Below are 13,227 nucleotides of genomic sequence, written 5' to 3'. Positions count from 1 at the left end.
GTAACATAAAATAAATTTTAAGTCAAAAACACTACTAGAGTTGAAGAGGGACAATTTAAATCATAAATATTTAACTGACTGGGAAAATATAAACATTTTAAATCTCCGCAACTGATGGGGCTCAGGGCAAGTTGCCTCAAAATATACAAAGGTTGCATACTGATTACTTTGAATTAAATTTACTTAAGAAACAGTTAGTACAAGAAGAACCCCCTGACCCTCCTTTGTTCCCCTGAAAGCAAGAAATCCAGCTTTCACAGGGAAGTACTGTCCCTATGCTAGGAGCATGGAGGGCATCCTCATTCTCCTGCTGAGATGGAGAATACAAAACCAAGAAAGTGTAGAAGCTGAAGTTGTTCCTTCACTATTTTGCTATGCCAACTGAAACCCCTTCGTCTTCACAAATCCTCATAAATATGATTCGTGGTCTAAAAAGGAATACAGACAGACTATTTCGGTCTTAGAATCTATACCTATCAGACCTCTATACTTACAATATTAACTTTTTTTTTCTCCTGTTAATATATCTTAAATAAACTTGCAAACTCCAGGAGATAATGAAGGACAAAGAAGCCTGGTGTGCTGTAGGCCATGGGGTCACAGTGAGTCGGACATGACTGAGCAACTGAACAATAACATATAAGCTTGATTATTATATCAGCTAAAAGAATCTAGAAGGGTAGGGGAATATTTTTGCTTTCTTTACATATCTAACAACTGAACTTCAAAATATACGAAGCAAAAATTGACAGAATAAGAAGAAATAAACCCATAATCATAGTAGGAAATTTTAACATATTAATATATTTCTCTATTACTCACAGATCAAGTCAACAAAATCAGTAAGCATGTAGAAGGTTTGAAGAGCACAATTACCAAACTCAATTTAAAGAGAGTACAAAGAATACTGCCCTGAAATAGAGAAGACATTCTTCACAGATACACATAAATGTAACCACAATCAATCACGTACCGGTCCTTGAGGCAAGTCCCAGCAAATTTCAAAGGGTTGAAACTATACAGAATATGTTCTGTCACCACTAGCAATTAAATTAGAAATCAGAGAAACAAAAAGTTAAGTAGAAAATCTCATATATTGGGAATTTAAGAAATATATGTAGTGGCCTCTATTTCCAGCTATGATGGAATTGCTTGTTGGTAACAATTCTCTTTAAAAACACCCCTAAAGTCCAGGCAAAAAAAAAACAAACACACACACACACACAAAACAATGAGTAAATGTAATTCTACCACCATGAGTGAGAAAACTGTAAGTGATTTGGCAGCTGGCTTTTTTGTGTGTTTATATTTATTTTCCAAGTTTCATAAACTCAGCAAGAATAACTTTTTCGATATTCATTAAGAATAACGTTTTCACTTAGCAACCACAGAGAGTTACTACAAATAAAGCATAACTACATTTTTTCCATTATTTACGTTCTCTGTCAGTAGTTACAATAGAATGATTATTCTCACGTAAGGGCCTTAGATACTGTTTCATGCTATTAAAATTGTACACATCCTTTGAACCAACAGTTTCATTTATGGAAATTTACCTTCTAAAGTATATTCACACATCTGTCTAAACACAGGTAAACAAGAACATATATTGTGTATAGATGTATATTCTAGACCATTTGTTGTTGGTACTAGAAACAAGGTCCACGAGGGGATTGTCAAATAATGGTAATACATGGATATAGACATGGATATAGACATCTTTCAGAAATTAAAGGATGATCTCTATATGCCGATGGACTGTATGCCTTTGATTAAACATCTTTGGTTCAAGCAGCAGAAATCAAATCTGGAGTACTCGAGCAAAAACGAAATGAACTGGAACATTATGAGTTGGTCCATAGTACGGCCCAGAGGCTGGAGAGCAGAAGAGGAACTGGCAACCGCAGACCACTCAGCACCTCAGGTATCACTCCATCATCCTCTCTGGGTGCTGGCAGTGGCCTTCACATGATTTAATCCTTTAGTCACTCTGGTTGAGATTCACTTTAAAAAGGGAGAGCGAGCTTAGGTTGCATACCTCACCCTTGGCTACCATGGAAGACAAAGGACTTCATTTGCATTCCCACGTATGCAAAAGGAGAAAGAGGTGATGCCACAAAGTAAGATTAGGGAGCTATTTGGAAAGGCAAAAAAATGATGTACAGTTAAAAAAAAAAGTCTTCTACATAATGTGACAGGAATAAAACAAAGGTACGTACGTAGTAAGTCACCATTTGTATTTTTTTTAATGAGAGAATATATATTACAGATATATGTGCAGAAGGTATTCTTAAAAACAAGCAAACAAACAAAATTAAAACCCCACTAGAAACAGCATAGCATCTGCATCTCTCATTAGGGCCCTCAGTTCAATAAGAATAAAACCGTCCTCGGCTGTATTTTCAACAACACACCACAAGGCTCACAATAAAAAGTTGCAGAGTGAATACAAGAATGTAGTTCAAAGCAAGAGAAGAGGGGATCTGGGGGCAGGGGGAGAGAGAGAGAGAGAATGACTTTTCACACGCTAATTTTTAAAAGTCAAGTTTCTGTAGTCCTTTCACAGAAAAGAGGGTAAAGAGAATTAGTAATTACAATATACACATCTTTTTATTTGAAAATGCCTTACTCTGGAAGCTTGGGAATTGTTGCAATGGATGGTCAGCCGCACCCACATCTCACTGTACATGCCCAGTGAGAGTCGAGCAGAAAAGGCCACATTGTCCAATGGAACGCACCAGCTTCAGCAGGGGCGGCGCCCCGCCCCTGCACAGCACACAGGACAACTCACCCCTCCTGGGCCTCAGGAAAGAATGACTGTGCAAAGATAAACAGTCAAGGGTTATTTGGTCATCACACTGGGGCTCCAGCTCTCTGGAAGTCTGCACTGATAGCAAAAACATTGCTGACTGTCTAAATAATTTGAATGATATTAGGAAAGAGAGTCTGAAAAGAGGAAAACAATGGCTTGACAGTGGAACAGAATTTTGTGGGCTGAGATGATTGTGGAAGCAAACAATGGTGATATTGTCCTTCTGGTGTTATTGTTGTGCGACGCCGTAATTTATGGATGAAGTGCGATCGCAAACAAAATAAACAGACGTGAATTTGTTAACTAATACAGTAAGCATAGAACATTCTGCTATGTGAGAAGAGAAATGAGAATGTTTTCTATACCTCTGCTATCTGCTAAACAGAAATATGTTTATATTTGGCATAAAGTCTTGCTTTCCATTGTTTTCGCTAGCTTTTCAAGAATATCTTTTTTCATTTAATCTTGAAAACAGATATAAAATGTGGGTGAAAGAGGCATACTGTCAACATGTATCACTATACAATTATTTTATAGTTCGACAACTTAAAAAAAAAAGAGTGCATTTTACCAGCCAGAGAAAAATCTTCTGTAGAAGTGTTAACTAATTTACTCTCTTCTTTGAAAATGTAATGCCTCTCTAATCAGATACTAAGGTAATGTGAGAGCAATAACAACAATAACTATTTCTCTGTCACAAGTAGTTCATGATGTTCTGTTGAACAATTTAGCTTCAATTACACATAGAAAAGAGGCACCATGTCTCTCTGAACTATAAAAAGTAGGTTTATAGCTCAGTAAGCACTGTTAGTGAAAAATTATCATTATTATTAGAAATTATTATTATTATCCATTATTACCCATGGAATTCTTAGATTAACCTTTAATAAACTGGACAGGAGACAAATTATGTACCTTACATATCAATGCTGGGAATACTGCCTGGCACATGGTAAAGAGCAGATATTTGTTGAATGAGTAAATATTTGATTTTTCTATGAGCAAGGTATTGTTCTAAGTTGGGGATACATTTGTCAAAGACAAAACTAAGTCTGAGACAAAATTCACAAAGAGTATTTATTCATAAACTTGAAAGGGAACTTACAGGCTGTCACTTTCATTTTAGCAGGGATTCAAGGGTGCTAGAAAGGAGAGGAAGTTACGTTGCACAAGAAAGGAAAGTCTAAGACAGCCTCTGATGGACAATGGTTCTATTAATACTAAGATCGGATTTTCAAAGCCCTGGTTTGGCCACCATTGGCCAAGTAAGCAACATGGGGACACTTGTTAAATAGATGCCAGGGGCAGAGAGTTTTCCATGCCAGTAATTTTCTGGCACATAAGGTATTCAAAGTCGTATGCTATTAATAGTCAAAATGATCATGGTGGTCTTGTATGAGAAGCTGCCTACAACCTGGGTCCTCTCTCTCTCTCTCACACACACACACAAATTTTGTCTCTACACAGGCAAAACAAAAAACATAAAACTCCTAAAAAAAAATCTAAAAATAAATAAAATAAGACATCAACTTCAAAATGGAAAACACCACTATCACCCCCAAATCCTAAATGCAATAAAAGAATAATATCTCTTGAATTGTTCCTGAGAATTCACCTGATAGAAGCAAACTTGCTTTTTTATTCAAACCTTATTCAATCACAGATGTGGTCTCAAGACAAACAAATTCTATTTTTTCCGGAAATTTACATCATGTCAGTGAAACATTTTCCTGAAGACAGTAGAGCCTGCTTTCCATAGGTGTTATCATGTTTACTGTGCAAAATAACCACCTTTAAAAAAAAAAAGCTTGCAAACATGATTTAGAAGCTAACCACAAGGATTCTCAACCTTTGAATGCCTATGTCTTTATTTATTAATTTATGAAAATGCACGGGGAGGGCAGTATTAGTGACCATGGGAAATTTTAAGAAATTAAATAGACCTCTGGCTTGGTTCCCAGAAAAAAAAAGTCAGTCCCTGCACAGAAAACCAGGCGAAAGATAAAAAAGATTCCATTATATCTATAATACAATCTTCTTATGGCTTTAGTACAAGTTTCTTCTCTGCTAACAGAAGTCCCTGCAGAAGGTTTAAACAATCCCAACAATTTCATTATGTGAGCGTAGCTAAATCCAATAAAGTAAAAAGGCCTACAGAGCCTTCCCATATGCTCAATTCCAGACCTTTTCCTTCTCTGGGAGTCAGAGAACTCACTGGCTGGAAACTGATTCTCTCCCGATTGCCCAGAGCACAAATCTTGCTTTGTTGACATCAACGCGAGCTCTCCCGAGGACACACAAAGAAAAGAAGAAGCTATTAGAATTTCTCGTGACCCTGCTCCGAGCCAAATCCAGCTTGGCTTAAATGAATGAAAATGCTTGTTACGTGGCCCAAGAAGCTACTTTGTCCATTTGAAAATTAATTAGACCGTAGCTAGATGAACAACCGTAAGATGCTTTCACAATGTTCGTAGATGGATGACCTTGGCAGAGTTCCCGATTTTAACAAGTTTACCCTAAAGCAAAAACATGGCCTTTTGGCTGAGCTAGTGCCTACAATTATAATGCTTTCCTGAGTGGTAGCCAAGCGCTCAGCACAATCCCATCAAAAAAGGAAGTTAAGAAGAAAGCAGTTAAAACTTTCACATGCAGTTGTAATAGAAGATATTCTTGAAGGAAAGTTTATGTCTCTACAAGCCAATTTAGTTACCCATTTCACAGCTGGACTGGGAGAAAATGTTAAAATCTTGTACATACCATGATCCACTCTCAATTAAGACTCCTCGAGGGTAGAGATTCCGTTGCTCCTTGTGGTGCTTTAAGTACAGAGGGACCACAGGATTGGTGGATTGACTGAAAGAATAAAACACAGACCCACAAGTTAATATGTTTTTCAAACTTCGAGTTGAGGGTGTTCCTGAATGGCTACGGATCACCTTTGGGTGTAAGATTCTGATCCACTCCACTCACAAAGATAGTAACAGTTACTTTATAAAGTAATCTACATTGAGGAAGGTCTTTAATAAATATTAGGTATGACAATATAGAATAGCAAGGAGAGATAAGAAAGCCTTCCTCAGCGATCAAAGCAAAGAAATAGAGGAAAACAACAGAATGGGAAAGACTAGAGATCTCTTCAAGAAAATTAGAGATACCAAGGGAATATTTCATGCAAAGATGGGCTCAATAAAGGACAGAAATGGTATGCACCTAACAGAAACAGAAGGTATTAAGAAGAGGTGGCAAGAATACACAGAGGAACTGTACAAAAAAGATCTTCACAACCCAGATAATCATGATGGTGTGATCACTGACCTAGAGCCAGACATCCTGGAATGTGAAGTCAAGTGGGCCTTAGGAAGCATCACTAAGAACAAAGCTAGTGGAGGTGATGGAATTCCAGTTGAGCTATTTCAAATCCTAAAAGATGACGCTGTGAAAGTGCTACACTCAATATGCCAGCAAATTTGGAAAACTCAGCAGTGGCCACAGGACTGGAAAAGGTCAGTTTTTATTCCAATCCCAAAGAAAGGCAATGCCAAAGAATGCTCAAACTACCACACAATTGCACTCATCTCACATGCTAGTAAAGTAATGCTCAAAATTCTCCAAGCCAGGCTTCAGCAATACATGAATCTGAACTCCTGATGTTCAAGTTGGTTTTAGAAAAGGCAGAGGAACCAGAGATCAAATTGCCAACATCCTCTGGATCATTGAAAAAGCAAGAAAGTTCCAGAAAAACATCAATTTCTACTTTGACTATGCCAAAGCCTTTGACTGTGTGGATCACAATAAACTGTGGAAAATTCTTCAAGAGATGGGAATACCAAACCACCTGACCTGCCTCTTGAGAAACCTGTATGCAAGTCAGGAAGCAACAGAACTGGACATGGAACAACAGACTGGTTCCAAATAGGAAAAGGCTGTATATTGTCACCCTACTGATTTAACTTATATGCAAAGTACATCGTGAAAAACGCTGGGCTGGAAGAAGCACAAGCTGGAGTAAAGATTGCTGAGAGGATTATCAATAACTTCAGATATGCAGATGACACCACCCTTATGGCAGAAAGTGAAAACTAAAGAGCCTCTTGATGAAGATGAAAGAGGAGAGTGAAAAAGTTGGCTTAAAGCTCAACATTCAGAAAACTAAGATCATGGCATCCAGTCCCATCACTTCATGGCAAATATATGGGGAAACAGTGGAAACAGTGGCTGACCTTATTTTTTGGGGCTCCAAAATCACTGCAGATGGTGCTTGCAACCATGAAATTAAAAGACGCTTACTCCTTGGAAGGAAAGTTATGACTAACCTAGATAGCATATTGAAAAGCAGAGACATTACTTTGTCAACAAAGGTCCATCTCATCAAGGCTATGGTTTTTCCAGTAGCTGTGTATGGATGTGAGAGTTGGACTATAAAGAAAGCCAAGCACCGAAGGATTGATGCTTTTGAACCATGGTGTTGGAGAAGACTCTTGAGAGTCCCTTGGACTGCAAGGAGACCCAACCAGTCCATCCTAAAGGAGATCAATCCTGAGTGTTCATTGGAATGACTGATGTAGATGCTGAAACTCCAATACTTTGGCCACCTGACATGAAGAACTGACTCATTTGAAAAGACCCTGATGCTGGGAAAGATTGAAGGTGGGAGGAGAAGGGGACAACAGAGGATGAGATGGTTGGATGGCATCACCAACTCGATGGACATGGGTTTTGGTAAACTCTGGGAGTTGGTGATCAGAGAAGGCAATGGCACGCCACTCCAGTATTCTTGCCTGGAAAATCCCATGGGCGGAGGAGCCTGGTAGGCTGCAGTCCATGGGGTCACTAAGAGTCGGATATGACTGAGCAACTTCCCTTTCACTTTTCACTTTCATGCATTGGAGAAGGAAATGGCAACCCACTCCAGTGTTCTTGCCTGGAGAATCCCAGGGACGGGGGAGCCTGGTGGGTTGCCGTCTGTGGGGTCACACAGAGTCAGACATGACTGAAGTGACTTAGCAGCAGCAGCAGCAGCAGCAGCAGCAGCAGGGAGTTGGTGATGGACAGGGAGGCCTGGCATGCTGTGGTTCATGGGGTCACAAAGAGTTGGACACGACTGAGCGACTGAACTGTACTGAACTGATGACAGTATAACTGATGCTGAATTCTCTGCAACGCGGATTTGAGGACAGAGATTATATGAGGTGGACAAATTGTGTGGAAATAAAATTCCCCACTGTTCACAGAAGCAATATTTACAACAGTCAAGACATGGAAGCAACCTAAATATCCATCAACAAGATTGGATTAAGAAGATATGGTGCATATATACAATGGAATATTACTTTTCCATAAAAAGAGTATAATACTGCCATATGCAATAACATGGATACAGCTAGAGAATATTATGCTTAGTGAAATAAGTCAGAGAAAGGCAAATACTATACAGTATAACTTATATGTGGAATCTAAAATAATATAAATGAATGTATATACAAAACAGTAACAGACTTACAGAGTAAAAAATAAACTTGTTGTTACCAAAGGGAGGGAGAAATTAGAAGTATGGGATTAATAGACATAAACTACTATATAAAGTAGATAAGCAACAAGGATGTGATGTAAACCACAGGGAATTATACCCACTATATCACAATAAGCTATAATGGAATATCACCTGCAAAAATACTGAATCACTATGAAGTGCTTGTGAAACTAACACAATACTGTAAATCAACTATATTTCAATTTTTAAAAAAATTCCAGAAACTATAAAAATTACAGACATTTTGAAAAGTTTGCCCAAACCACCTTTTATTAATTCATTTATTTTTTATTGAAGGATAATTGCTTTACAGAATTTTGCTGTTTCTGTCAAACCTCAGCATGAATCAGCCATAGGTATACATATATCCCCTCCCTTTTGAAGCTCCCTCCCGTCTCCCTCCCTATCCTACCCCTCTAGGCTGGCAGAGCCCCTGTTTGAGTTTCCTGAGCCATACAGCAAATTCCCATTCTTTATTGATAAAAAGGCTCGAAAGTTGACTGCCCTCATGATAGCCGACTGGGACAAGAACAGACCTTTGACCCTGACGGAGCCAGTTCACTGGCCTATGCTGACCAATTACGTTCTTCCTCTGGCTTCACTCAATCTCCTGCGTGCATGGTTTCTCTTTCTGAGGCACACAGTGGAATATCTTCAGGCATAAAGATGATGAAACAGAGGCACAAGGTGGCCTGGGTGGAGGAGAATGGTTCAGGTGTCGAGAGAAGAACAGAGATAAGAGATCATGCCAGCTTTAGTTTCTTGAGATAGAGGAAAATTATAAAAACTTAAGAAAAAAAACAATGAAGCAGGCCACTAGACTCCTGAAGGAATCTTTCCTCTGGCTCACCCCCACGACGAATTTATATCGTTTAAGTGCACAAACAATTAAATGCACTGTTTGGGATTTTCCTAATGTAGCTCATTGTTGTAGGACAACTCTTCCTGCCCCCCCTAATTCCAGAGCTCTTCTGTGTCCTCTATGACTTAATAATTACCACCATCATCACTCTATTCACTCCCTCCAAAAGAAAGTTATGTAGATCTGGGCTCTGGAAAAATCTAATACATTCAGAAATCTTTAGGTTGTACAGTTCCACAGATATCAGGGAATGAGTGACTCTGGTAAAAGTGTGTTGAAATGCAAGTATTAGTCTCTGAATCGTGTTTGACCCTTTGCGACCCCATGCACTGTAATCTACCAGGCTCCAGCAATAATACTGAAGTGGGTAGACAGTTCCTTCTCCAGAGGATCTTCTTGACCCAGGGGTCAAACTCTGGTCTCCTGCATTGCAGTTGGATTCTTTACCATGTGAGTCACCAGGGAAGAGGGACATTAAATACTTCCTCTTGGTGCTCCCAAATTAGAGACTGAATAGAGTTAAAGACCCACTGAGTAGTTAGAAACATCACACTGTTTCCTTCCCCACGGGAGGAGGAAAGCCACTTGGCTTCTCCAGGATAATATTTCCTAAGTTAAACAGCAGGATTGGCCACTTTTACGTTATCACAGGAGGTTACCCTTGCTAGCAAGTGAGTAATTTGGCATCCTTAAGGCAAACTGACTACTCTGGATTTGCAGAGATGTCTTCTATCACTTCCCTGGTAGCTCAGACGCTAAAAAAAATCTGTCTGCAATGTAGGAGACCGGGATTCGATCCCAGGGTCGGGAAGATTCCCTGGAGAAAGAAAGGGCAACACACTTCAGTATTCTTGCCTGGAGAATTCCACAGACAGAGGAGCCTGGAGGGGTCACAGAGTCGGACACGACTGAACGACTAACACTTCACCTTCTTTCCTCTGTCACTTCAGGGAAGTCCCCTCATAGGCTCACGTGTGTCAGATTCTGCCCCCCTGCTTTCTGCCAATGGTTTGAGTGTTTCCACCCTCCACCCAAACAACCAAAACTCTCACAGAATATCCAACAAGTATTTAGAACTGTGGATGGCTTCAAGACTCTATGTTCTGTCTCTTTCTCTTCCATTTAGAGGGGAAGTGATCTACAGGATCACTTTCAAAAGGTGGACTGACCAACAAAGAACCCAGAGGAGGCAACACAGAGACCCCCAGGATGGCTAAAGTGGGTCCTGTAACAAGCTTGGAAGAATAAACAGAAAGCCTGGTCTGACAAATACGCAAACAGGCCCATCACAGGCAAAGTAAAATGTTGACTATAAAAGCACAAATCAGCAGTAATACTAACAGCAATTTCTATTTTCCCACGATGCTTCATAGTTCTCAAAGCACTTGGAATACCTTATCACAGCTAAATAGGCAGTTTGCTGTTATCAAACCCAGACTGCAGATGAACCAACCGATCCTCCAAGAGGTTAATCAACTTTGCCGGAAGCACAAGGTATACTTGTGGATAAGAGCACCTGCTGTAGAGACAAAGAGACTTGAGTTGGAATCTTGGTTCCCACTGTTTATTAGGTGCATGAGAAGACTGGGACAAGTAGTTAAATCTCGCCATACCTCAATTTATTTACCTGTAAAATTGAACCGACTTATGACAACTAAGCACTGTTCTAAAAGTTACATTACAGATACAATAAACATTCTCCCCAAACTCCTGTAAGATAGAAACCCCATTTTACAGTTAAGAAAACTGAGGCAAGTAAAAATTAAGTCACTTGCTTATGATTACACAGCTAGCAAGCTGCAGAAGTGGGAATCACGCCCAGGCCCAGCTTCTCATGATGATACACTACTGCTGTATGTCTTCCAAATCTCTCTCATTAGCTGGGTGAAAAGTTAATGGCCTCATAAGACTGCTGTGTATGGTGTAGCAAGAGTTCAAAACACGGCAGCCATTCGTTGCTTTTTTAAAAGAACTTCTCTTATTTCCTGTCTGTCACTATAGAATGGAGGCTCTTTAAGGGCTGCTGCTGCTACTGCTGCTAAGTCTCGTCAGTCGTGTCCGACTCTGTGCGACCCCATAGACGGCAGCCCACCAGGCTCCCCCGTCCCTGGGATTCTCCAGGCAAGAACACTGGAGTGGGTTGCCATTTCCTTCTCCAATGCATGAAAGTGAAAAGTGAAAGTGAAGTCACTTAGTCGTATCCGACTCTTAGTGACCCCATGGACTGCAGCCCACCAGGCTCCTCTGTCCATGGGATTCTCCAGGTGAGAGTACTGGAGTGGGGTGCCTTCTCCGTCTCTTAGGGCAGAGGTGTCCATTTTGTCCACCATGATGGCCCTAGAATATAGAACAGTGCTTGGCACAAGAGGGGCCTTGAAATTACTTTTCAAGTAAATGAAGAGTTGAAGGAATAAGGATCATATTCAGAGGTCTTTGGGGGAGTGGAATATGGAAGGAGCCAGAATAGAACATGAATTATTCTCTCTGAGCATATTTTCAAAAGTGGGTGCATTGTCAACATCTTTAAAGAAATACCATTAATATGAAAGTCAAGACTGATGAAAAGGCATCTTAGGAAACTGAGTGCAATACACAACTGAAACTTCAGAGGCCAGATCTTGAGATGGGCAGACAGGTAGGAGAGGGTTGTTTGGGGTACGCGTGCACTTGTCACCTGCTGGTGCTGCACACTCTACAGCCTCCTGCCTCCCCCCAAAACCTGGCTGTACCTTCTAGTCCAGCCACTACTCCCCAGAGTTTTGAATCTGGCTGTATCCCTGGACCCACTGAACCAACTGGGAAGCTGAATGGAACCTAAGCCTCCTGACTCCTATCTCAGTTGTCTATCACCCCTCATGACCTTATACACCCCCAAAGGATTCCATAAATGGACGAGGATCCAAATGAAAGAACTAGATTGAAGTTAGGCAGGAAAAGTGAGAGTGTCCTTTAAATGCCAATAGGCACTGCCTTGGGCATAACAAAGGAGTTAAAACATAATTAAGATCTGAAGACCGATTGCAGGAATGTGTATGATTATTTTTATTATTTTTCCTCTTTCTATCTTCGTGATAGGATGTGATCAACCTTGGCCATGCTCCGTTGCTTAGTAGCAGACAGTTAGAGTTTTAATTATATACTAAAATAAGCTAAAGAACAGAAAACTGCTTTATGTCTAATACATATATATCAAGAAAGGCATGTGACAGCATCTAAATTGCTTTAGTGCCTGATAAAGAGTGCCTCCGGTAGGGTTGTCATCAAAAGATCACAGACGGAGTAGGAAAGTATTATTAATAAAGCTGCTACTCTATTTATATGTCCTCCATTGTTTGTGATTCCTTGTTAGAAGCTAGAAATGAATTTTTATCTACCACTAATTTCATCAGAGTTTTTTTTTTTTTCCTAGTCAGAGGAAAAAAAAAAAAAAAAAAAACTTTTATCAATTGCACTGCCAACCGTAGTCCTCCAAATAGAATTCTTTTCACTCCTCCAGATCTTCAATTCCCAAAATATTATATCTCACAATAAAAAACTAAAGAATTAGTCCATTCATTCTTTCAATGTTCAACAAAGTCATGTTCCAGCAGCAAACCCCAGAGGCGTTCTTGGCCCTCACAGAGATTTAAGGGAAGGGGAAGATAATAAATAAGTAAAACAATGAAAAGATAATCACAGATTCTAACAAGGGCTATAAAAGAAATAAAAGTATATTACTTAGGATTATGTTTAGCTGCAAGTGACAGAAGATTCAAAATCATTTGGCTTTAACCAAGGCTGTGATTCAGCCCAGTATGTATTTAGGTAGTTACAACAATTTTTTAACATTGGCATGTATTCAGACTGATCAGTGTCTGATTCTCTTTGGTTGATTCAGATTCATATGCTGGACAAGTTGTATATTTGTTGACTATTGATTATGGTTTAAAGAGTTTTTTCTCTCTTTCTCTCATATTAAGGAAGGTTCTTCATAATGGGTAAGGCAGCTTCATGAATTCAGCAAGGACCCAGATTTTGTTGTTC

At 39.7% G+C, this 13,227-nt stretch overlaps 1 long non-coding RNA gene across 1 annotated transcript; it reads right to left on the bottom strand.

Annotated features, from left to right (window-relative positions):
• Positions 1-577: 577 nt before the first annotated feature.
• Positions 578-11,283, bottom strand: LOC113880823. The gene is made up of 3 exons (XR_003507842.1): positions 10,546-11,283; positions 8,879-9,034; positions 578-5,665 (listed from the first exon to the last, which is right to left on the bottom strand). It is a non-coding gene; the product is annotated as an uncharacterized LOC113880823 (long non-coding RNA).
• Positions 11,284-13,227: the final 1,944 nt, after the last annotated feature.

Source organism: Bos indicus x Bos taurus, chromosome 22 (genome assembly GCF_003369695.1).
Source record: "Bos indicus x Bos taurus breed Angus x Brahman F1 hybrid chromosome 22, Bos_hybrid_MaternalHap_v2.0, whole genome shotgun sequence".
Classification (NCBI taxonomy): domain Eukaryota; kingdom Metazoa; phylum Chordata; class Mammalia; order Artiodactyla; family Bovidae; genus Bos; species Bos indicus x Bos taurus.
The sequence above is the reverse complement of the archived record's forward strand: the minus strand, read 5'-3'. Positions and strand labels throughout refer to the sequence as shown.